Source organism: Bombyx mori, chromosome 5 (assembly GCF_030269925.1).
Source record: "Bombyx mori chromosome 5, ASM3026992v2".
NCBI classification, from domain to species: domain Eukaryota; kingdom Metazoa; phylum Arthropoda; class Insecta; order Lepidoptera; family Bombycidae; genus Bombyx; species Bombyx mori.
In genome coordinates, this window is record NC_085111.1 from 12,006,119 (window position 1) to 12,032,047 (window position 25,929).

Sequence of the window (25,929 nt, forward strand, 5' to 3'; positions counted from 1 at the left end):
AACGAGTTTAATGTTTCTGCCATTATAACTTTTTATAAAATAATAATGTGCTAAGATAAATGCTTTAATTTCCTAAAGCTGTAGGCTTCAAAAATTAATTTTCAATTTCCGGCAAATTTAGGTCACATATGATTTACATAGAAAAAAATTGTCTCAACGAATATTCGAAAATCTTTTTTTTCCTACCTAATCTGATGGTCTTGAGAGACCATATCAGCGTAATCGGGCGAGTAGGTGAGCTCGCGGGACTCAAACCTGACGTTGTTGCTAACACAAACCCTAACAAGAGCCGTGCTTCGCAGAATCTCTATCACCGGATCGGAATCGCGACCCACTGAGAAGATCCGGCGAGAAACTCAGTGGGCTGTGTCTGTGGGTTAATTTACTCGCCGAGCCCTTCGTGGCAAGCTACGGGTTCGACTAGAACGATGACCGGTGGTTGGGGTACCCAAAAGCACCGTTAGTCGATCGGGAGGATCCGAAATGACGTGTTTTGAGCGACGTCGACTGTTTACCATTCGGTCCGGGGGATCGGGTATGAAAAATATTCGAAAATACATCATACCATTACATTCATAAGGTTCAATAGCTTGTAGTAGATGGACGTCAGACATCACAAAGAAGAAAAGAAAGAAGAAGGTCTAATTTCAGGACTTTTTATATTACCTAAACAAATAACAGCTTGCAGTGGCTTTGTCCGGTATGTACGCAAAAAATACGATCATCAGAGATCACCAGGTTCTAAAGTAACCTTAATGTGAATCAGGAAGTTACACTGCATTAAGCATTGACGTGAACTCTATACATTTTTACTCGAAAGCCCCATTGCACTTTTATAAAAATAATTCTGTGAGACCCGTATCAAGTTGCTTGTTTCTAGGGATATACATTTTCCGGTTAATATCTTAAAGAAAAACTCTTTGTCTTACAAAACTTACTACCACCATCTCTTGGATATGAATATTAGAACATTGTGTATGTGTACATCTTTCTTTGTCTTTAGGTATTAAGTTTAAAAGAATTTTACACGTACAAATGGACTTCATTGTTTCATCATTAAATGTTTTGACCGCTTATACTTATACAGTAGTAACCAGTACCGCTTATACAGTGGTAAAAAAACTCCTTTAAAATATTTCCATCGTTGTGTAGTTTACGAGATGTGACATCATTATATAATACATGACCTGGGCGATGAATAAGCAAATGACACAATAAGCGCGCAATGCAGCGCGAAGGTAGAATGCAACCGCCTTACTTAAGTTCGTAAACTCAACACATCGTTTGATTTTTAATTGTAAATGCACATTACATTGCGTGCAATAAAGAATGATTTTTTAAAGGTTTTTTAGTGATATTATCGTGTTCGGAGTCACCAGCTGTACTGTTCGCATACGGTAATGCACTAAACATACGACAAAATTAAATACTGTCAGTTGACAATAGTCTTTTTTATATTTATTTATTCCATACTAATTATGGTCATGTTAAATACCGTTACTATTTTGACTGCACAATTATGTGTTGATAAATTAACTAACAAATATAATTTGGTCACGTACATTATTTCTGTTAAAGTATTGATGGCACGTCTATTAATAAATCACCATGAATATTCCTTCTAATCACTTACAAGCAGAATTTAAAGCCACATTGAATTTCGAAGCCGGTTAGCGACATGAGCGGCGTGTGAGCTAAATCTTCCCACTTAGCGGTCGATGTGACCAATTTGTAGACAAACCGGACACGCGCCTTGTACGACCCACTCAACTTGCCACGCCGTGATGAATGACTCTTTTACTTTCTTTACATTGAAAGTAGGCGCGGAGGGATGCAGCTATTTCCGACGGTCAGTAATATTTCCTAAGTTTACATTAGTTACTCGTGTGTCGTTTGTTTATCGCAGGGTGAACTTTGGAACTCGACGAGACGTATTGCGATAAGAGAAGGAGGTGCATAGTAAAAGCAGTTAGTACTACTAAAACGAATCGATCTTCATGGTTTGCTAATGAACTTGGCCTTGCCGGTGGTCGTTATCAAACGCTGCAGATGATATCGACCCACGGCCACCTGAACGCTGCACACCTGCATTGATATTTTATTAACCATTTGTTATTGTGTACGGAGAAATCTTTAGAGTATTTCAAATGCAGGTGGATAAAATGAACCGCGCACTCGCTTATATCGTCTTTTCGCATTAAAAGTGTACAATTTCCAAAAATATTCGAAATTGAGTTAATATTCGGAATCATTTGATATCTATCACCAGGTATTTTTCTCATAAATACTGTAAAAAGAACTTAGTTTAGTTTTAGTTTTTTTTTTTTAATATACCTATATTTTGACTACTATTAACAAAATTAATACATAATTTTATCTTACTTTAAAAGACAGATATTGTAACTGGTAAAAACTAAAGAATTAATATTGCAAAGACGATTAATATTAACAATATCATAATAATATGTTAAACCTTTAAAACACTCTCCTGTAAAATTTAGTAAGTTTTCAGATTATACAGTTTTAATGCGAGAAGACGATATGTATTTTGTTTAAAAAAATATTATGGCCTTTAGAATATACATGTAAAACTTATAACAATTAATAATACATTCATGTATTTCCAAATGAATGAACATATAAATGGCATACCATGTATTTTTTTTTTTTTTTATTAATATTCTAAATGACGATAGATTCTGTGAATTGTATTCGTGATGTACCTCACGGAACGGAAAGAGCACGGCGAGGTGCGGAGGGACCGGGGACGTGTGTAAAATGCACTGTGCATTGCCTGCTCAGCGCGTTGATGGCTCAAGTTGCATAACACCGACCGCTCTATACCTTATACGAGTCAGATTTACGCATTACGATTATTTGTACACAATCACATTATTTCTCCACACAGCACGCGCGTAACATGTAATGCTTATTCTTGGAAATCAAACATCAAAATTGGCAACGTTCATCAACGCCTTAAATATTATTACATATATTATCCTTGTTCTCTATATTATATTGGTCATGTTAACTTCAATGTATTGTTTGTTACGTCTAAAGTTTCAGATCGATGTGTATATAAAATATCTATTGCCTACGAAACGAAGAATTATCGTGTTATGCTTTTTCGATTAGTATCTACAATGTGGAGCAATACCCGAGCCACGTGTACCGTAGCGAAGCCGGACAATTTGTTTTAATAACGTAACGAGTAACAAGAGCTGGCACACGACATGACATAAGCGCGTAAGCCTAGCGAAATTAGAATATAAATATCCAATCGCAATGCACAATCGCCAGATGGTAAGAAACATTAAGAAATAAGACGCCATTTCTCGATGCGAAGGCCTACTACCTCTCTTGCACAATAACAGGCGTTTTAGTTGCTATTCTATGCTGTAGTTGAATGAGCGAACACCAGTTACACTCAACTAAAAATAATATTATTATGTATTAAAAATAGGTAAACGAAAAAACTTGTAATTTTCCTAATAAGTGGACAAGTACGTATTAATAGGAACCATTCGCGTTCAAGAGAAAACGAATATTAACGAGAACGTAAAACCTGATGAAACGAAGTGTTCGTAAACACAGTCACGAGTATCAATACGACGAATTCAGTGAAATGCCTCGTGTTTCAATTAAACGGAAAGTAAAGTTGGCATCGTCCCTGCGTACGTAACAAAAACATTTGAATCATTATGATTGCTGACTTACCGCTCATAAGATCTCATTCAGTTGCCGACACCCAGTTTTTTTTAACTTTTGATTTTGCATATTTGGATGAGTAAGCTCACAGCCCACTTGATGTTAAGTCCTTACCGAAGAATATTGTATAACGGTTTCCTCGCTCTTCGAATTGCAACGCATTACTGCTACATGACGATAATACCTACCCGTGCTGACTTATAATGCGCGCTACCACAAGTGTTTACGTAATAATAAGCCCTCGATATTTTCATTCTACAGTTTTTTATTACAATCAATTAAAATATAGTAAATATGGATATATTTCTCAAGATTTTTATAATGTTCTAAAACCGAGTAAGTAAAACGACTGATAAGCTTAAATTACTCCTGTCGAATAATGAAACTAATGAGTTATGCTGAGATTAAAATCTTCTGGATGGTAAATACCGATAGTTGTAAATAATAATATAAAATACATGGGAGACTTTGTTCTCTAAGTGGGCGGCGACATTCACGCAAAGATATCTATGGACAACAGTGACTGACAAATACTAGATGGATAGTGAGCTCGCTGGGCCATCGAGCGAGACAAGAATGTTTTTTCTATTATTTTTGTAGCTGAAAACTCGTAACAAGCGACATGAAGCCACGCGATACAAGGCAATTTAATACAAATTTGCCCACTGAGTTTCTCACCGGATCTTCTCAGTGGGACGCATTTCCGATCCGGTGGTAAATTCTGCGAAGTACCTACTGCTCTTGCTAGGGCCAGTGTTAGCAACACCCCGGCTTGAGCCCCGTGAACTCACCTACAACGTCAAGGCTATGCTAGGTAGGAAAAAAGAAGGAAAAAAGACAGTTAAATTGCAATGAGTGCATCGTGAACGCGAGATTAGCCGGTTAAATCAAGTTCAGCGAATACTGTACGACTGTCAAGATGGCGCCGCCAGGGACCGGATACGCGTCATGTCGGACGCACATCCTCGTCTGCTGTCCGATTTTCTCGATCTTACACTCGGAGAGTTAGTATTTATGAGCAGATGACACAAAAGGCTAGTACCCTTAAATGGCTTAAAATAAATCCGCTCAATTTCCTCTTCAAACAGTTATAAAACTCGGTTGGTTATACTGTTGTGCGCTGACTAGTTTGCTTATATCGGATTGGAATACGCCAATTAATTGACTCATTGAAGACTTGCACAACTTTTATATTTTTTATTGCTTAAATAGGTGGACGAGCTCACAGCCCACCTGGTGTTAAGTGGTTACTGGAGCCCATAGACATCTACGACGTAAATGCGCCACCCACCTTAAGATATAAGTTCTAAAGTCTCAGTATAGTTACAACGGCCGCCCCGCCCTTCAAGCTGAAACGCATTACTGCTTCACGGCAGAAATAGGCAGGGTGGTGGTACCTAGCCACAAATTGCAAACTAAATAATATTAGCAGGTAACTAAAATGCTCACGTAAAAAAATATATAATATGATGCTATGCGTCTACAGTATATTATACCCTTTTGAATATGTTTATGTAACTAGCAAATTATTCGAATTTTTAAAACAAATGTTATAAATAAATAATTTTAAGATTTTCCTGTATGCTCATAGCAGCTTATTTTAAATTTGCACAAGATCAACTGTACTTATCCCTATTTTATTTTTGCTATATTTTTTATACATATAATTATAGAATTAACGCAAATCGGCGCTTCTGCGCGGAAACGATAAACTAAAATATTTGTAAATGGACGTATATACATTCCCTAGTAGTGTTATTATAACATAGTATTTATTATATTACCTATATTCGAAGGCAGTAGAGACACAATGTAGGTCAAGCAACTAAAGCAATTGCTGGATTACTAGGCTCCAATACTGGGAGAGTTGTCATTTAGTGAGTCCAGACAGGAACGTACGACAATCCTGCCTACTTCTGCGACTACGTAAGATTATGATACTGTGACCTCAGGTTTCAAGGTTCATTTACGTTCATAAATAGCAGCAGAACTTAAATACTTACATAATACCACGCAGGCAGTCAACCCTTTCAAGAGAAGTTTTAGAGAAGAGTTATGTTGTACTTATTTTATCGTAATTTTTTCGAATGTTCAGTGTATTTTGATGATAGACGCTTTTATTCTGGGTCAATAAATGAAAATATTTGAACATTTGATGCCCATTTCATATTAATAATTTCCAAAAAAAAAATGTAATTTGTATGTTAACTCATGAACTCAATGTGTATAAATCTGTAAGTATGTACAACAAATTGTCGGCTATTTGAACTAAAAACCAATTCTGCGCGTGACTCATTCATTCATTCATATAAATACGTTTACGTTCTGATTTAACTAATACTACCAAAATTCTGTGATGTTTCCAAGACTTTTACTATTATCGGAAGTAAACTACAATTTTATTGTACATAATGCCAATTATAATTCCAAATTTTGTCATTAGAGTTGCAAACGTAAATTAGAGAATATGTTCTCTTTATTAATTTTAAGCTTCCGCATAATTTATAGGTTATGAGCAATCGTAAAAGGATTAGCGTCAATATCTTTGTGACGGTTTCTCGATTCCACAGACGAACCGTAGGTTTTTCACCGACAACAACATGGCGGAGACGGCATTCTAAATTTGAATCTCGGACGAGTCGGCGCTCGCATACGTAAATATACGCACACACCAATAATAATCAGTAACACTATACAAGTTGTAGAAAAACGTGATGTTACTACATCATTAAAAATCTAAGATCTCATTAGGCAAACTTAAGGATCGTGGTCGATAAAAAGCTTTTGCTCTCCGGATTTTATGTTTTCAAGTGTTTGACAGTCACTCACTAATCTAAATACTATTTAAATGCTTCTACACTCTGCACTCACACAAACAAAGGTGAACGAAAATGTACTCGTGACGCATCGACTTCCGGCCGATGATTTTATTATGGGATCTACTGTTTCAGCCAGCGCTTGTACTTACCCACATAAGCCACGCTGTCAATATTGTTCATGAATTGTGAAGGGTCCAGAAATATATTCATTATTATCTCTTAATTTCGTAAAAATCCAATAACAAAACTCTTTTGTATGCACCAGCTCTCGACCTCATGAAAGTTATTAAATTTGTTTTAATTTCACTAAAACTGCGATGTTTCCGAGGTATATTAATTAATGTTTTTTCTATCTTAGTAATAACACAACATACACTGTCTTTATGAAAACCTATGAAGCATCTAGTGTGAAATGAACTTTTGAATTATTTTGAGCAATAGTTATTTTTATTCTAGTGCTATTTATTATACAGTATTATTTAATTAAGTAACCTCTGGGTTATAAGTGGTTTAGTTTTGGTTTACTATGTGGTATTTTTGTAATGGTAGTGATCAAAATAACTAAGGTGCAATCGTTCATTGCATAACATTTAATGAATAGAATAATATATCTAATTTTATTCCGCAGTCTTACCATATTAGTTAAATCGAACGGGTCGCTTACTAATATATTTGACTCAGAAGAAGGGATTGATAATCTATAATTTTTTTTTTATATTTCAGGAAATTCCTGGACCTGCCGTGAGAACTTCACAATTCAGCTGGTCGTAAGTGTCTATCTCCTATAGACATCACAGTCGGAATCAGAATGTAACTTCAACTACCTCGACTACCACTTACTTACTGAGTAATATCATTCAATTCATTTTCTAACCTAACCCTCCCACTAATTCCTGTCCTCATTCGCCAATCCACATTCATTCGCCTTTTTAGCGTTTTCTTAAGTTCTCACGAGACGTAGACATATAACAATTAAAACTACTTGTATGGTTTAATCTCGCGTTTTTTATAGTCATTATGTTCGCAATTGTAAGTGGCTGGTAAAGATTGGATGAACACCGCCAAGGATAAGAAACAGTGGTATACCTTAGAGGAGGCGTTTTACCCGGGGGGGCCCGTACAGAAATAATGTAAATAATAATCACTAATAAATAAATCGTATAGGAAACTAACTTTTTAATCCATTAACGTTTGTAATTCAGTGTTAATTATTTTTATATGGAATAAAGAAAGCTTTATTAGGTATTATTATTATTATTATTATATTATGTTCGCGGGTTGGAATACTTTACAATTTTTATTTTCACGAACGACTACATTTGTCTTTCATTAGTCTACATCTGAATGTTGCGCGAACTACATGTTTCTAATAAATATCTCTGAACATTTCATTTCACACAGAACGAACCAATAGTATCTTTAAATCTAGCAGTTTATTTAACGTGATGATAATAAGCCAAGTCAAAACCGTACAAAAAATATTAATTATAAGTTCCCTTCTAAAAAGGGTCTCACTTTTTTTTATCATAAACTAGCGGCCCGCTCCGGCTCCGCTCAGGTCTTTAACAAAAATTTCAACGATATTTGACGTTGTTTTATTTTTTTAAATAAAATAACACTTATTGCGGCATAACTATAATAGCATTAACATATGCTGTTGCGACACTTTTTGTAAATAATAATGTGTTCTACAAAGTCGTAGTACATTATTTTATTCTATCATCAATAGTTTTCGCAGGGTACGCGATGTAAAGAATATTGTAGGTAATTTTTTTACACCTTGGGTTACATTATTGTAGTTTTAGTAAGGATCCCTAATTTTTTTCAAAAAAGATTATATTATATAGCCTATGACACTGGGGAATAGTGTAGCTTCCAAACAGTGAAATAATTTTTCAAATCGGTTCAGTAGTTTCGGAGCCTATTCAATACAAACAAATCTTTCCTCTTTATAATTCTATAATAATAATATTTATAATATTTATTATTATTATTATAAAAATGGCTTGATTATTTTGATTACCTTACATTAAGGCTTCTGACATTTGAAATAAATAAGGCAATAGTAGCTTTACTAGAAGTGCATAGACGACAAATAAATAAGCATTTGTTTGTGGCCAGAGCGTATCTACGTAGTAAAGTTGAGCGCGGGTGCGACCACCGCGACCAGTCGGCCTTGCCGCGGAGTGGGCTGCAACTCGCTGCCAGAGGTTAACCACAATATGTTTTTTTCTTCTATCTTTAGAAAGTAACAATACGACTGACTACTTTTTGTGCGTTTTCTCTAACAAACTTCACATGTTCGAGCTGCTATTTAAACATTAAACACTTCCACGTATCAGGTTGGAACGGACATCAAAATTTACAATCCATTATATAGTAATATGATAATTGCAGGACACTCCAAACAAAAAAAAACTGGTCAAGTATCACGTTGAAATAATGTGTATTTAAAAAAAAAAAAAACCTGATATTGTAATAAATAGTTGTTCTAACAGGAAGTCGTCTCATACTCGAGTCGTGTAGATAAAGGACGACATTGTCTGTTCGGATTGAATCGTTTAAGTCACTGATTTCGCTGTATCCGGGTACAACTTTAAATAATTCACATGATTTAACGTTAAGGTTTAACGTTTTAGGCCTACTATCGAATTTATGTTATCGATAATGTCAAATAAGCTTTGAGAAAAACATATCGTCACTGTCAAACCTAAATCTGCTATGTGCGAAAACCCTATTTTGAATTAACGAATAAAAACATTTTCGTATAAAATTTTATATGAAGGTGATTTTTGAAGAACTATATCAAATGAAAGCTATACATATATATCAAAACTATAGACACATAACAGTTTTTTTATACGGTAGATAGGGTTGTGAACTATACGAAAAGGTCAAAAAGTAAAAATCTCCAAAAGTGCACATAGCAGATTGTGGTTTGACAACGACGATATTCAAATCGATACAATCGAACACTTGGATTATAACTGTACCTTAGCACGGCACTACGAGGTAAACGGCGAACTGAGTCACCAGAAGTCATGTGTTCGAGAGCTTTGCCCTATAATTAGACGTTAATCAGCTAAAAAGACATGGAGCACATGTCCGGCGCCAGCGGAAGCCGATCTGGCACGAAATACCTAATTCATTGTGCAGTGCGCGCAACATAGCCCATTCATATGGCGTACGGCAGCCAGGTCGCGAACAGGGCTCATTCAATTTGGATGCACAGGAAGTTATAATAAATAAAACAGCTCGCTACTGTCTGCCCGGAACTGGAAGTAGACAGACACCGAACAGTTGACCGCACTAAACTGGGTTACCTTTCGTGTCACTCAAACTATACGTAATTTATATTACACTGGATTTTTATTTCCTTGTGGAGCAATTTGTAAATCTTATATTTTTAAACGAGCAATTCTTGTATATATATAATCTGAATCTCGGAAACGGCTCCAACGATTTTCATAAAATTTATAATAGTATCTAGCTACGATTTATTTTCAGAAAATGTTGTTTTATTCGTGTTTTCAATAATCAACTTTATCGATAATTTTGATTTTTTCTTTAAATAACCAGTTCATATTTTTTTATTATTCTGTCGGTAAGATCGAAAAGTAAAATATTATGCATATTTCATCATCTTATCAATATGTAATTCGTATTTAAATATAATTTCTAATAAACACAATTTCTCAAAAATAAAAAAAAATTCGAGCAAAGCTTGCTCATTATCTAGTGGTATTTAATAAGAGCTATATTTAAAGTTAGCGACAGTTCATGTTCGCGTAGTCGCGGACTTAATTCTAATGATCATAATGGGTCTCGTTCGATCGCGAGAGAACTAATAAAATATGAAGCTACTTTAATATTAACAACACATTGCTAATACTAATTAGTACGTTACCTTAACCGAGATCTAATTGCACTTATGTTGGCTTTTGTCCATATTTGGTGATAGTATAATACGTATTTACAGATTATATTATATTTTATATTAAAGTATAATAAATTTTTCTGTTCGTCCTGTCATTTTTATCTATAACTAGCTGTGCCCATCCGCTTCGCTGGGCATTTAAAATTAACATTATTATTTCTCATCCCCACAAAGATTCTCATCATTAACGCCCCTGCAACTGGTCTAGGAATCCAACACTCATATAAATATTAGCCTATCCATTAAGTACATGTATTTTCTACATGGATACCAAGTTTCAAGTCAATCGGAAGCATGGTTCAGTAGTAATAACGGAACATCCGTAAAAACCACTGTAGATTTATATATTAGTATAGATAAATTTTGTTTCCTAATAATTAAAATCTATATCTCTATATTATTATGTAAAAATGAATTGTTGTTCGTTAGTCTCGCTAAATCTCGAGAACGGCTGGACCGATTTGGCTAATTTTGGTATTGAATTATTTGTGGAAGTCCAGAAAAGGTTTAAAAGGTAAGTAAATATGAAAATACTCGGAATTAAATAAACATAATAATTTTGTTTTTCCTTTGATGTGTCCCCCCCCCCCCCGTCGCACGGATTCCTTTTGTTTGTTTTAAGTTTATTTCATACAAAAGTTTAGGTCTTTTATTTATCAATTGAGGCAGTACGAACTCTGCTGGGTCAGCTAGTACATGATAAAAACAATAATTTCGGTCGGATGAATTTTTTTTATCGAGGTCATTGAATAGTTCGAAAATAGAACGAAACTTAATTTTCATACACGCAACCAAAGAATCGAACGGGCCGGGTGTATCGGCGAGCGAGCTCGGGCCAGTGGCTCGTACCTGGCCACTAAATGACTTAGCGGTCCTTGAACCTGCCGCCCTGCACACACCGTCAACAGGATAATAACGAACAGGTAGAGAGATCTTCCTCGTTTCTAGTCATGCATAATCGAAACACAACAAAAGGAAATCTTAGAAGTCTAAATTTATTGGGGATCGTAATTATTATATTAATTACAATCTATCTATCTATATATATATATATATAAAAATGAATTGCTGTTCGCTAGTCTCGGCTAAAACTCGAGAACGGCTAAACCGATTTGGCTAATTTTGGTCTTGAATTATTTGTGGAAGTCCAGAGAAGGTTTAAAATGTAGACAAATATGAAAATAATCGGAATTAAATAAAAATAACAATTTTGTTTTCCCTTAGATGTGTCCCCCGTCGCACAGATTCCTTTTGTTTGTTTTAAGTTTATTTTATACAAAAGTTTAGGTATTTTATTTATCGATTGAGGCACTACGAAGTCTGCCAGGTCAGCTAGTCCTCAATAAATTTAAAAATTTAATTATTATATAATATAAATTTCATTGCACCTACCACTATTTACTCTGCACTACCTTTTGGTCGACTGGTAGAGAATGCATTAAGCATTAGGTCCGCCAATGTAGATTTTACATGAAGTTTAATAAATAAAATAAATAAATATATTTGTGATGTCATAAAAACAAAACAGAGTAACTAAAAATAAAATATTGCATTGCTTAATTCAAGTAAAATTCGTTATGTCTACGAGTAGGTATCTGTTAATTTATCGCAACGAATTCGCTGTTGTTAAGCTAAAACAAGTAAGCTAAAATCTAGGACATCGCTGTGCTGCGCGCTCGTAACAAAGCACAACTTTCGAAATGTTAAAGGCGAGAAGGGAACCAATCCGTACGCGGTACGGCTCCGAGATGCAAAATGTCACTAACAATCGATTTACATAACATTCGTCCCCATTGCGATTGTTAGATGATTCAAGGTTGAATGTGAACATATACTTTACCCACCCTTCAAATCACGAACTTTAAGAATTTTTGCATTCGACACAAGGAATATCTTCCAATTTTTCAATTGCTTACTGGTGGTAGGACCTCTTGTGAGCCCGCGCGGGTTGGTACCACCACCCCGCCTATTTTCTGCCGTGAAGCAGTAATGCGTTTCGGTTTGAAGGGTGGGGCAGCCGTTCTAACTACACTTGGGACCTTAGAACTTATATATCAAAGTGGGTGACGCATTTACGTCGTAGATGTCTATGGGCTTCAGTAACCATTTAAGACCAGGTGGGCTGTGAGCTCATTCACCCATCTAGGCAACAAAAAAGTTTAATTAATTAAAACATATTTTGGCATAGTATTTCTTTATACTATATATAGCACATACTTCGATTAAAAACAGGGAAATTCATGATTATATTTTTGGATACAGGTAGATTCGAAACTTGAAAGATTAGTGAATGATTGGAGTAGTTATAAACCGAGAGAAGCGGCGATGAGCTCAAAGACCGGGGCGTATCCAAGACGAAAAAATCAATCCCTTTGTAACTAACAACTCAGGTGTACAGAAACGAAATAAAAGAACTTAAAAGATTACCGAACGCCATAAGACTAGGTCAGAGACGAAGCGTTTTGTATCGATGGAATAATTTCAATGACTGTTAGTATTTATGATTAAATATTGATAAAAAAATCGATTATTTAATTACTAGAATAACCTTCAAGAACTGTTTGAGAGTCGAATTAAATTCGAATATTAAGAATCGATTTTATAGCTAAATCTAAACCTTTTTAAACAGATTAAAATTAAATACACATAAGGCATCTAGAAAACCGATTTAATTCTATGGTAAATTAATTATGAGAAAAACTATAAAATAATTAAGTTAGAAAATCAATTTGTATCGATAAATGCATCGATGCAAAACCGAACGAAATGTGTACAACCTTAAGCTTTCTTCGAGCGGTTCTCGTCAGGGTGGGCGATTACGAGGAGAGGCAGGGGGGGCGGGTCGGGGCTCTGAGACGATTCCGAGAAGTCGGAGCGTACCACAGCCTCCAAGGCTAACTGCGGTAACATCAGACGACATGGCCAGACATGGGCTCGTTAACTCAACTCCGACCGAGGTGTAAATCGATTCACGTAACCATGCATGTAGAGTACAGTGGACGTTTATTATATCTACGTTGATTAGAGTAACGACAAATTACTAAATATTCACAATATTTTGGTTTTTCCACGTAACGACTTCTCCTTTTTTTTATTTAAATGAAACATTTGAATAAACAGCTAATGTTCGCTGAATTATCGAAATTCGACCGTAATCCCTGATTCCTGAAGGGTTAGATTTATTTTTATAGTATACTAGCTGACCCGGCAAACGTTGTATTGCCTTAAATAAGATTTCTAGGGAAATTTTACTGTAGAAAAAAAAACCTCATTTAACCACATAATACCTCATTATAAACAAAAAAAATATTAAAAAAATTAAAATAAAAAATAAATGTTTGGGGTGGACAACCCTCTTCACTTAGGGGTATGAAAAATAGATAGTAGCCGATTCTCAGACCTACTGAACATACTATTGATACACAAATAAAACCAAAAAAACATGGCTGAAAAATGTATAGGAGTATTGTATAGCTCTCAAATATATTAAGTGTATAATCTATGATGTATAGTGAGTAAGTAAGACAGGAGACCGGCTTCGTTCTCATCCCTACTACGTGATGTTTGCTGGATGAGTGGTGACACCTGGCGGGGATAGCTGATCGATCGATAGTTGATCAGTAGTCGACCGGCGAGCGCGGAAGATCAAATTCAATTTAAAAAAAATCATAATTAAAGGAACTTGAAATTATAAACTCTGAATAAGAATTTATCGTACTACAATTATAATATTTGATTGCCATCTTGCAACCTTATTGCGGATCTGTGCATAGAATAAAAAAAATATTAATCGGGATGGAAAAATAGGGGTTGATCGTATAAGAGTGAAAATTGAGTATGAGAGTAATATGATTTTTTTTATTTTAAGTCATGACAAAACAAAATAAAAAACTTGCCAAAAAAATTAAAGTTTATAATTAACAAATAAAAAATAGGGGTTGGTCATAGAGGGATGAAAAATTGAGAGTAAAATCAGATTTTTTATTTTAATTCATGACAAAATAAAAATGAAAATCTTGCCAAAAAATCAAAAGTTTATAATTAACAAATAAAAAAATAGGGGTTGATCGTAGAGGGGTGAAAATTTCAGAGTAATATGAATTTTTTTATTCTACGTCATGACAAAATAAAAACAAAATTCTCGCAAAAAAAATTAAAGTTTTTAATTAGCAAATAAAAAATAAGGGTTAATCGTAGAGGGGTGAAAATTTAGGGTTGTATGTATTTTTGTATGTTGTATCATAAAAAAATAGAAATTAAAAATTTTGTCTAAAAATTAAAAAAGAATATTTAGGGGTGGACTACCCCTAACATTTAGGGGGATGAAAAATAGATGTTGGCCGATTCTCATAGATACCGGATAAGCACAAAAAATTTCATCAAAATCGGTCAAGCCGTTTCGGAGGAGTATGGCAACGAAAACTGTGACACGAGAATTTTATATATTAGATTTTCTCTTTTGTTTTGTTATATAACACTAAATACTAGTAAATAAACAAAAATACAAGAAAAGAGAATCGGTTAACATACAGAGGGAGAAACAGTAGAAAACCGATCTGTCATTGCCTATTTATATAAAGATACCAACATATTTTTTTTAAGATTCTTCGTCACTCCTTTTATATTTTAGTAATAACTATGTTTAAATTTTTAAATGTATGATGTTTATTTTAAATATAAGTAGATACAAAACGAGTGAACAAACTATTGACTTATCTGTGTGCTTAGTGCGAGTTTTTTAACGTTCTCGATAGCGTAAAAGTTAACGCAAATTTGTATGCAATTTAAACTGTGCACCTAGCAGCAAACGTTCCAACTGCGAAGAGTTAGCTTTTACGCTATCGAGAACGTTAAAATCTGGCACTAAGCACACTGGTGTTAATTTTTATTTATTTTTTATTGCCTCTGTAGGCAGACGAGCATACGGCCCACCTGATGGTGAGTGGTTACCGTCGCCCATGGACTTCAGCAATGCCAGGGGCAGAGCCAAGCCGCTGCCGTTTGTAACCGAAAGCCGTGAAATGTAAACGCCGCTTTATTATGGGAGATTTTAATTATATAACACGACGACAGTATTAGCCCTTATAGACAGGAATTCGCGAGAGAAATGGCTCCCACTGGTCCGGCCTAACAATATGTACTTTATTTATTTTTGCTGGTTGAATTTTGTTTACGTGAAAATAGTTCGTAAGCGTACATTGAATATGTATTTCATTAGAAAAATGGATACCTGCCTACGGCATTTGAACATCGACGTATGCGCATCGCTCAATACAAGCACATCGGGCATCTTATCCTTTAGGCCGCGGCGACTTTGAATATTAAAAATAGTATGAGCAAATAAAAAAAAGAACTGTCAAGAATTAACGAGTTTATATTACGAGTATATACACAAAATGGTTCTGTTAATGTTGTTAATGACAACTAAGATATTTTTAGTTTAAACGATTATTTTGAATCCAACATCTAATACTATCATCGCCTACTAACCGTGTTCTCTGAAATCATGAATCATGAAAAGCTGTAGGTAGCTGTCCAACTTATCTACGGAGTTTCATTGTGACAATAAAACTATTCGATATATCAACAAAACAAGGTCGGAATATCTTTGCGATGCAAGCGAAAAATAAATTACCTGCAAGTCTTGTGCCATAACAGTCATCAAATTTCGTAAAATTTTGATCAACGAGTTTGACAGGTTCCTAAAATATCATTAATTAATGTATGGAGTGAAGCTACTTTCTTATTTTTATTTATTTAGGATTTAAACAGTTCGATACGTGTAAAATTTCGGTGTCAAATTTTGCTCATTTGTTAATTGAGTGCGAAAGTAGCAAATACGTGTGTAAGTATGTAATCGCATTTACAGTAGCTTAACAGGCGATGCCTTGCGAAAAATTCTATGAATTTAATGTTCTTCTAAACATTTTGCAAAACTAACAGATATAATTTAACTCCCGTGGAAGGGATGACGAGTTCATGCCCGTCTAATGAAAATCCGTTCTCGATGCTCAAAGGGCACAATGGAGATGCTACTGCCCATATTGCCACATAATGTCGAAGTTTCTATTGTAGGTATATGAATAATAGCTACTCTTTCAAAACACAACATATGTACACACTTCGCGAAAAAAATAACAAATTGCGATGACACCGACTCATGTCTTATCACTACATAGTATAAAACAAAGTCGCTTTCTCTGTCCCTATATTCCTATGTATGCTTAAATCTTTAAAACTACGCAAGGGATTTTGATGCGGTTTTTTTTAAATAGATAGAGTGATTGAAGAGGAAGGTTTATATGTATAATAACATCCATTAAATCGTGGGGAAATCAATAATAAATTACAGTTTCCGAAGCGAAGCGAGGGCGGGTCGCTAGTGACAAGTAAAATCTAATTCTTAAACAAAGAAATTACACAAATATGTTTGCCAATTTTTGACTATTGCATATTATTATCTTCGGCAGAGGAAATATCTTTGTCTGATGTAGCTAGTGTCTTACAGTTTAGTCAAAATTGAGGATATTCCGTGGCGTCGACGTGACGCCTTCGGCATGCCGAAATAACCACACGCGTACCGTCGTGTTCAATGGGCAACGCGCGGGAGGAGCGGGGGCGGCCGTCGCGGCGCTCGCGCCAAAATTAGACGTAAACACGACGGGGCACGAGGCGCCGCCGTTGACGACGCTCACTTAGCTCACAACAAAACTTTCCAACTTCATTAACTACAACGAACCAACACCTACCTAAAGACGTCCAATAATTTCTTCCGAAACATGGAAATATTAATGTCTCTATAATTTTTATGTCAAAACTGATTAGATATCTTTAAATGAAAACGAAAACAATAGCTACCAATTGTATTGACGGAAAAAATAACGTATAACTTAAATCCAACTTGACATAAAACAATAGCAAGTAAAATCCAAGCCGGCTTTTTGAAGTCACAATTTACAAATTTCCAACATGCAAAGCAGTCGGTTGGTACTTGTAACAATACAATAACCTGCGCGACGTTATGAGTAAACTTATCAGTATTCAATAAAGGCACATGGTAGCAAACGACTAACAAACAAGCAGAATACTGGCCGTACCTCGCCGAGACGTCGTATGAGTAATAAGAGCACGGGAATCTGTTAACAATACGAAGGCAATGACTTTAATCAAATAAACTAAACAGACATTTGAAGAGAGGATTATTATTATTATTATTAACACTTTTAATATTCATTTATAAATATACAGATACGTACATTGTGCCAAAGCGGGGAATTTTGAAATGAAATGCCTTACTGCATACCTAGTCGAATTTCGAGTACAAGCGGTGCCTGGCGAATGTAACATGAATATACAGTGTTGAGCTTACCATAGCTATAACGATTTGAATCTTCTTTTTTATTGATTAAGTTTAGCGGACGAGCTCACGGTCCACCTTGGCTCTAGCGGTTACCGGAGCCCATAGATATCAACAACATAAATATAATATAATGCTGATGAATCTCCATAATTTACGGTCATGGGCAAAATTTTACTGAACTGACAAGATACTTATTGATTACATTTATAATTTTTCGTATAACCGGAACATAAAGCGATGGTAGAACCTTAAAGTTTGTGATACATCGAATTTTGAGTAACGTAAATTGCATACATCACAAAAAAAGTGAGATTGATAAGCGCTTTGTACGTCATCAGGTCTGCCTTTTAAATAATAAAACCTATTACTAAAAAGTAAGTTTAGGTCAATCCAAACATTAAAAAAGATTGCTTTATTAGGTATCGTACGATAATATTATTTTCCAATTTAATTTCGTATATTTACTGTAATTGGAGAGGCATTCGTAGTAGAGTCGTTTAAATACTTTTTACATGCTCTTTAATTCTGGCATGTTCCAATATACATATACTCTGTCTTATCTTTTCATTAAATTGTCAAAAATAAAAACTTCACAAGATGGCGGCGCATTAGGTTCTATTTTGTGGGCATATCTTATTTTGTTGGCATATCTATTTGTTGGCATTTTTTGGCATATCTTTTCATTTTAAGGTTGGAATCATATTCAAATGTACCTAAGAATATTAATTATTCAGTGTTTTGACCACAAAAAGCTGTAAAGTGAAACCCTATTCGAATCTTCGGAAAATATTATCAAAAAATTAATAAAGGAGATATTAATTTATTAAGTTCCAACGACGCATTCTTTGATTCAGTTTATAAAACTAACCACAAACAGATGGTTTGAAATAGTAACTATAAAAAGTGAATCTCGCCAATGACAATTTAAAAAAAATCTTGAGTTTACAAGTTCCGAACAACAACGTTCCGACCCTCGCATCGATCTATCGAGTAATGACACTTGCTCGATGAAAGTAGTACAATTTCAAGAAATTTTTTATTTTAAACATAACAACAATTGCTATAACGTTCAGACCGTTGTTTACCGAACAATGGTGGAATATCTTCTCTTTTTCTTAGGATGGACGGATTGCTGGACACCTAGAAACCTAACCAGCTTCACCAGGACAGTAGGCTAGCTCGAGGGCTCAACGATGCCTAAGCGGCTCTGTTCGATTTATTTGATAATTTATTGAAAATACTAAATATAAGGTTTCAAATTAAAACATAACTAGAGGTCCCGCTGTAGTCGAAATTCGACTATAATTAATTGGAATTGTAAGTTTGTACACTATTATGATTGTATTTTATACTTCTATAATCACAAATTTCGCCAAGGCTACACTATAAAAAAAATATTAATAAAGACAAACAATATTTAATCTATTCTCAATTTGACCACAGACGTCAAGAACAAAAGCTTGACAATAAATAGTATGCATGCGTGTGTGCGTCAAATACACGGTATGTAGTGTGTGTAATGTTTTCTTTATTGATTTAATGCATCTTTTATGCATTATGTTAAAAAAATATTAGCATTGTGCACTTCTTTTTTATATTCTCTATAAGTGTGGAAAATTTCATACTGCTCGGTCCTCGCAATTTTCGTAAAAAGGGATACAAAGTTTTTGCTTCACGTATTAATATATAGATTGCTTCTAGTTTTCTTTGTTTATGATTCAAGCTGGAGGTGGAGTCGATAGAGCCATTGAGGTTTCTTGGCCACTGCTTACGCTTAGCCACCTCGAAATCAATTCATTTTTTGCCACGTAACTTTAAATATCTATCTATCTACGGCTGGAAAAAAATACCCAGTCAAAAAGGTTATGCAATATCTTCTACACAAAAAAGTTAAAATGTGAAAGAAAAATAAGTATTTTTTTTTTCACCCTGGAAAGGTATCAAATTATGGATATCGTAAAAAACTTTATAGAAATTATGAGGCCATTTACTATCTCAATATATACATATAAACAATTCGTGTTGTGTGTACTGTGTATGTTAGTAAACTATATACCTCATAAACGGCTCCTAAGCGGCTGGACTGATTTTGTTTAATTTTTTTGTGTTTGTTCGTATGGACTCGAAAATGGTTAGATGCGCAATTCGGTCCACTACAAAAAAAAACTTGAAATTTTAGGATTTATGTCGTGTATACAGGACAACTTTTGTCGGGTCCGCTAGTTGTTGTTTTATAATATTACTAGGGGACATGGCGAGTTCTGAACCTGCAGCACCTAAAATCCACCATCCTGCCCATTCTGGCAGCAAAGCATCCAACATGTAATCCATTTGGAAGAGTGGGACAATCATTAAATGTATCATACACTGAGGCTTTAACCTCATGTCCCAAGATGGGTGGCGAAATTCGCTATGATTCCTATAGGTTCAGCCAAGGAAGCCCTTCTACGACAAAAAAATATAGTAGATTTATTCACACAAGTGTTCGGCTAATGACTGAAATTCGCCCAGAGCCATTAACACCTCAATTAGGACACCTACCATCATAGTTACCAAAATATTAAATGAAAGGAAATCGATTGACAAACTGAAGAAAACGGTACTGAACTGCTTAGTCTTTCTCGAAAAAAATATATGTTAGTTCTATTCTCATTAATACTCTTCAATAAGTATTAAGCAGTAAAAGAAAGTCTGTTAACAAACCGAGTATGGTGTTTAAATGCTTTGTTTTTGGCTATTTATGATGTAGATTTAAATTTTATATTACACGAACTCCATTTTAAGGATGACGTTGGCCCTAAGGCGCTCCTCAATATACACACTTGACCCCTTTTGATCCTACAATTAAGTACGTCGATCTTCTCAACACAATATGGGCGCCAGGCAACTCTGCGTAATTCATTCATATACGCACCAGTTGAATATTTTTCATAATATTTATGATATACTCTTTTCATTATTTGATAGATCTTCCAAACACTAGACACATTACTTGATTACAATGGTTGTTGTCAAATGTAAATGAATGTTAGTAAGTTTGTTCTGCGTTATATAGTATTTGTGTTACTATGGTATCATTCTATGATCTGTGGTCAAAAAAAAATCATAGAATGATCTGTGCTATTGACTGACGTCAAAGTCATAATTATCTACATTGAACCCGTGGACTACCAGTGTGGTCTGAGTGAATACTTTGTACCTGTTTATCGCAGGCACCTTTATTGACCATAGCAAGTATTATTGGAACCACATTAATACCGATGACACAAGCCGATGAGAGCCAACTGTGTCCACAAGTCTTGATAATGCAGCGCAACGAACGAACAAAGATATGCCCTTGAAGGAACCGCCGCAAATATACTTACATTTACATTCGGTACACACTTGTAAACTAAACACAAAAATTAAATGCATTTGTTTTAAGTCTAAAGAATTTCTAAGAGTGCCTCGAGTATTTTATTAAGTGCCGAGAATTATGTAGGCATTAATTAGATACACCAGTAAAAGGTATAAGTTTGAATGTGAATGCATCTTTTTTTCCTCACTATGTTATTTTCGTTTACAATTTCCATAGCGATAATACTTTTATGTTAACATAATTTTATTTTATTTAAAATTCTGTACAAAAAAAATCTTTTTTGTAGATAATAGTTTCTTGAAATTGTTGGTACTCTACGAATTAAACTGATTCATGAGAAATGTTTTGTATTACGTTAATTTTAAGTATTCTTTCTGGTATTATTATTATTAGTAAAGTTTTAGTTATTTAATTGAATAATTTAAATTCAAAGGTTTCCATAAATCGAAAATGAAATGTTGCCAGTGTGCGACTGAGATGTTACTGATCGGTACGGATAGAGACGCTGTCTAGAGCCAACATCCAGTAATCAGAGCGTGGAAGCTGAGTAGATGCCTGGTAGCTACTGCAGCGCCACATGGTTTACGCCACACATTACAATGTTACAATAATAACATGAACTAATAATACAATCTGAACGACAGCGAGATTACGCAGCCATGAAAAAATTATCTTATCAAATATCGAAAACAAATCCTAAACGTTCGATTACTTATGTTTTTGTTGTCATTTGTTTACGGACACGTCATCAAAACGACGACAAAAAAAATAATATCACAATAGCAAAAGGAGAAAGTATTAACGGAATATTATCGTTTTAAATGTAAAATGTATTCTGAGAGTTCCGTTACGTCTCAGCTACCTGTCGCGTTGGCTGCGACGAACAACGAACGAGTTCTCGGAAGGCGATAGTGAGCTGTGTTTTAATGTTATCGCATTCAATACACTACTCTGATAAGTCCACTTGTTGTGCATGTGACTACTCCACCATGTCCTTCTTAGAAACGATTGTGCGACTTTAACTAATTACCTGTCTTGAGGCAATAACCTTAACTTGGTGCGTTGAGTAATGTCTATTTATATTTTTATTTAATGTTTGTAGTCGAAATTGTTATTTATCTTCAATTTGAAAATAATTACTTAAAACGTATAAGTTTAAATAAGTACATATTTTGTTGGTTAATATATAAGTTTATGGGACTGCAGATTTAACTTTTTTTTTTAATACCATTTTAGTCCGCACAAAGGTGTTCAGGTACTCATAGAAAACTTGGAAAAGTTTGTCCGATAATTCGATATTTTTTTCCACAATTAAATCGATTGAAAATCCGTATTATAATAATTATGTTTCTAAAGTTATAAAGTCATCGTTCTCGGGCAGTGATCGCGACACAGTCGGTTGGTGATTACGTTACACCGACATCGACAACGGCCTTGCCAAAGTCGTCTGAGAGGTTGCTCAGCTCCTTTCTCCATACGCATATAACATGAACACGCTCTTAATTAAATTATTCAATTATCGCTTAAACGGTAACAATTGACTTTTATTAACAGACGCTAATTTTTTTAAAATTAAAAGTAATAAACTACTTTAATTGAAATTTTAATGTTAACCGTTCCCTTGTTTAATTTAAACTTAGAAATATTTAACCGCTATTACACAACACTTGCTTTGAAAAATATATTTCATTTAAAATCTAGTTGAGGGTCGAGTAATGTCTTTTTTTATGTAATGTGGTATTTAATCATCATTCATTAAATAGAAACATTGTGTTATAGACTCTTTAATTTACTGTGCTGTACTGGGAAGGGCTTAGATACACGCAACAAACGGTGAACGAACTTAAAATATGACTTTTTCGTACGAGGCTGTTTTGTATTCAAGTTATATGTTTTGAATATTTTAAATGCAAAGGAGGATCGTTAAAAGGAATTAAAAACCGTCCCATTACGTTCGTCATAGCGTTAACTCATTATTTTACTACCTATTTCTTTTGAATAAAACTTATTGGACATAGTCACCTACAGTTTTTGGTTTTCAGGAAAACCTAGAAATTATTTTCGGTAAAAGTACCTACGTTTCTGCTCTCTCGTCGATACTTTCAATAAAATAGAATGAAAATATTTCAAAACATGTTTAATTTTACTTATCGCGATGTGGTTTTTGCAAAATATTTTCATTTGCATTAATATATAAGTAAATAATTAGATTGCACTATTTTCTGTTTACCTGGTAAGGAAAAATTGAACGCTTAATGCGATGTTAACCAATTCGTATGGGGCTGATAGCGCCACATTGGGCGCCCGCCAAGGCAATTTGCATCGCTACCCATTTCGGAACATCGCCAAGTCTAGGCGAACAAAACCACAGAGAATAACCCACCATTCCAATAATAATTAAAGCAAAACAGTCGAGACGATCGCCGACTGACGTTATGGAGCTTGTAAAGCATCAGTCCCAAACCGCAATTAAGAAACAACGTGCAAGTCTATTTACCGACACGGAAGAAACGCTCTGCTCGCAATGGTCCATCGCGGCATGCTGCTGGAACTGGTCGCCGGTGCCGAATGAAGCCAACTAACTCACCGCACGTCTAAATTAATAGCTTTGATATTCGAAATACCAATATTTTAAACGAGCTTACGCGAACGATGAGCATCTTTTGCAGATGAACAGACATGCCTATTGCCTTCCGCGTTGGCAGTCTAGACAAATAATCGTTAGGAATTTGATCAACGAAAGTTAGATCTGGTGCTAAAATTTAATATATTAGATACACTCTTGGATTTTATGATGATTTACAATTTGACGTTTCACTGCTTATCAGTTAACATTACATGAGAGAAATCCTATGAACTATTATTGAATATTTCACGGGTGATTTGTTTTTATTAGATCGTATTCAGCTGAATCAAGATTTTGAAAGCTCTAACGCACGCTCCATGTAATTTACTTCAAAACTCACTTGTTAAATTTTCTGTCATTTTGGCAGTAAAGCATGGCAGTGTAGCAATATGTTTAGGCATGTTACGGAATATTACTCTTTACCGCTCCTCAAAAACGAGATGACATTACTTATCCAAGACTCATTTTTACATTCAGTCATGATTTAAATTTTACAGGAAAACCTTTACACGTGAGAATAAATTTGATGAAAATGAGACTGAATTATAGTAATCATGATAAGATACCGCAATATACTACTCATGATGATGTGTTAATTAAAATTTCTTCATACCTTTATTCTATTAAGTAGGTGTGGTCAACAAATTCCTATTTTGTAATATTTCACTTAGCTATTGTAGTCTAAATCGGATCACCCTGCTCTCCGTAATTTTAGGCTCTTCAAGCATCGGTCACCGACCTCGTCAAAATTGTCGATTACAACGAAGAGTTTTAACTAGCCCATGGAAAGAAACCACTGAGTTTCTCGCAAAATCTTCTCAATCGGTCGCGGTTCTGATCCAATGGTAGATTCGGCGAATAGCTGCTTTTGCTAGGGCCAGTGTTAGCAAGCTTTCTCAGGTTGGGCTCATGAGCTCACCTACCAGACCGTGAATAGCTGGAATAGCCTATTGGGCTACCAGTAGTGAGGTAGGGAAAAAATATATTTTTGATAATTATTTGATTGTGCACGACAATTTTCTCCCTGATAAAATTCAATTACCAAGACGTCGATTTGGTTATTCATCAAGACCAGCAAAAACATTACAAGAATATAATGGCTAAGGCGCCAGACTACAGCTCAGCCATTACCGATTATCGATAACAATTATTTCAAATTCACTTGTCTGGCTTTGTGCATTAACACCGACGTCTGTTCAATGAAGCAATTTCAACTATATACTTCATTCACCATTCGCGTCAAAAATAGTATAATGTATTTCACTATTCTTTTATGTACAAGACGTGGATACTTGACGTTTTAACTCTTTATTTTCATTAGAATTAACGCATTTTTGGCAATTGTTTTGTTTTTTACATAAGAGATTTGTTAACAGGATAACAGTCTGTTGACTTTAAAAATTAATTTAACAGTAGGTATTTCTTGTATTCCATGTTAGCTTTAAGACACTAGTTTAATATTGAAAACCAGTTATCGATTCAAACACGCACTTTTTCCATCAGAAATGCTTCATTTCCCTTTGTGGAATTTCAGAGGTTTAATAATATTTAGACTGAAGCAGCATTTGGAGTATATTATATCTTCTTTTTTTATGATTGAGGGAGATCTTCTAAAAGTGATTGTAACCGAACGAATTATGATATAAATCAGATGCTGGCCAGTTTATTGCTCTAACAAGAAGTTAGGACTTTAGCCACGCTAGTCAGTTTCATGAGCTAGCTAATATTTAGAGATAGAACCGACTTTCTCTTCATATGAATCGAAATTTTAAATAGTTGTCCTATTGGCTATTAAGCTAATTCCCTGTCAAATTCAGTAAAGGTATGTAATAATTGATTGGATCGGAGATCTTACACCATACAAGCTCGGTCATTCTGCTTGTTAAAAATTTGCCGAATATAAAAATAGATAATAATTGCATTTTTTTATTTTTCGTCATTTCCTGTTAATAAGGTAGCTAAACCTGATTCTAAGTGCTATATTCACAGGATAGAAGTTCTTCAGATTCTCTAATACAGATAACGAATAGTCACGAAGACTACATGAAAGATTAGACTTTTGCTATCACAAAGGACGCTTCATTGTACCTACCATTCGGGCTATCGATAGTACACGAAAAT

At 34.7% G+C, this 25,929-nt stretch overlaps 1 protein-coding gene across 6 annotated transcripts in view; it reads right to left on the reverse strand.

Moving 5' to 3' along the window:
* The window catches only part of LOC100144579 (YAP65-like protein), a 47,487-nt gene that overhangs the window by 17,441 nt on the left and 4,117 nt on the right, over positions 1-25,929 (reverse strand).